This window comes from Triticum aestivum, chromosome 4A, assembly GCF_018294505.1.
Source record: "Triticum aestivum cultivar Chinese Spring chromosome 4A, IWGSC CS RefSeq v2.1, whole genome shotgun sequence".
NCBI lineage: Eukaryota > Viridiplantae > Streptophyta > Magnoliopsida > Poales > Poaceae > Triticum > Triticum aestivum.
The window spans coordinates 35,131,464-35,133,769 of NC_057803.1; positions in this window are offsets into that span (position 1 = coordinate 35,131,464).

A 2,306-nucleotide genomic window follows, 5' to 3' on the forward strand; every position below is an offset into this window, starting at 1 on the left:
TAGAGATTTCAACAAGTGACTACATATGGAGCAAAATGAGTGAATCTACACTCTAAAATAAGTCTATATACATTCGTATGTGATAGTCCACTTGATATCTCTCAAAAGACAAATATTTAGGAACGGTGGGAGTATATATATAGCTAGTAGTGTCGGATAGATATATGAAAACTTGTTGTTCGACAAATCTCTCAAGAAAGAGAGGTGTACTCCTCTCTGTATATGTTCATGACGATCTTGTGTAATTAATGGTTCCTTAATTTACTTACTAGCTAGCATGTGGAGTTCTCTCTATACGTATAGTAGCTAACGTCGACCAAGCACGGAGATAAGAGAGATCACTTCTCTCTATTAGCTAGCTAACATAATATATGAAACCCCTAAATTAACCCTCCAAAACCCCCTACCCTCTCCCTTTAAAAAAACAAAAACCCGTGCTCCTGCCAGCTGCTGGCGCGTGGATGCCTTTTAGTCCCGGTTGGTGTTACTAACTGGGACTAAATGTGCTCCTGCCTGGGCGCCCCGCAGCGGCCACGTGGAGCCCCTTCTATTCTGGTTCGTAAACGAACCGAGACTAAAGGTTTTGGGATTTAGTCCCGACCCTTTAGTCCCGGTTCCAGAATCGGGGCTAATGGACCTCTGGAACCGGGACAAATGGCCCGTTTTCTACTAGTGGACCTAACTCTTGCATCAGACGTGTCGCCTTGTCCATGGACGAGGATGTCGGCGCCTTGCCCATCACCAATTGGTTTTCTCTAATATGAGGAGCATATGTTTGTTGATGGTGCCCATCCTCATGGCACCCGCAGGGTTCGGGTGCGGGTAATGCTTGCCCAAACCCTTACCCGTCCCATTTTTTTCTGCCCAAACCCGTACCCGTACCCGTACCCCGGGTATCATATCTTTCCCATACCCGTACCCGGCCGGGTGTGGGTAATACCTGTGGGTAACCCATACCCGTCTGGGTCACTTTTCAAATAAAATTTTGCCATGTACTTTCAGCATGTACATACCACATTTCACCATGTATATTAGTATATACCACATTTCAGCATGTATATTACAGCATCTGAACACACACACACACACACACACACACACACACACATATATATATATCAGCACATATATTCCAGCATTTCAGCACATAAACATGTCAAGTTTCAGCACTTAACAATAGTTTCAGAATTTCAGCACATAAACATGTCAAGTTTCAGCACTTCACAATAGTTTCAGAATTTCAGCACATATGTCAAGTTTCAGCACACACATAGTCATTTCAACCACAAAGTTCGACACATAAATAAGTTTGAAGACCGCAAATAGGTTCAACACACAAATAAGTTCAACATCTCAACACACAAATAGGTTCAACATCTCCAACATGAAACCGAACGGTCCAAACCAACTTGACTTGCTTTCATCTTCTCTCCACTTCATGAGCCTTGACATCTCAAATCATCAATTCCTAGTATGGGACATATAAATTGCAAGACCTGAGAACTTGAGAGTAATGAGTACAAGCTATGTTTAGTTTGCAATTCTTATGTACTACTAAGATAACAAGAATAGAAGATAACATGAATACAACATATCTTTGATGTGCAACTCCGAAGTAGTAATAAGATACATCATAACAAGAATACAAGATATGTTTGATTTGAATTCTTAAGTACTACCAACTACTAACCTGCATCCCTTCTTGAATGTCTTGAAGACAAGTCCAGAAGCTAGTTTCTGTTGTGTGAGCATCTACAAAAGTAGACAAACATCAACAACATTTCAGCAAGAGAAAATATTAATGAAGTGCACTATTTTGTCACCTTTGTACTTGTTTCGAAGCCAATCTTGCGAGCACATTAAAACCTCCACCATATGAGGTGTAAGTCGGCTTCTATGGTCATTAAGCTTTCTGCCACTTATACTAAAGGCTGACTCTGAAGCAACTGTTGTTACGGGAATAGCAAATATGTCTCTTGCTACTTTCCTTAAGGTCGGATACCTTGTTCCAGCCACCTTCCACCAATCCAACACATTGAACTTTTCAACGTAAGGCACTAAACCATCGGTCAAGTACTGCTCTATTTCACCTTGAAGTCTAGTTGTTGCAGGCACTAAACTCTTCACCGATTTGGATGCTTTGCTGCCCTTCTCGCCACCGTCGCAGGTGTAGCACCACCACGGCCACGACCACGGCCACGCCCCACCTTGCAACCGGGAGCAGTGGAGCTGCGCCCAGGAACCTGCCCCGTTAATGGTGGCTAAAGACGCACAGGCTTGGGGGTAGGAGAAGGCGTCGGTGCACG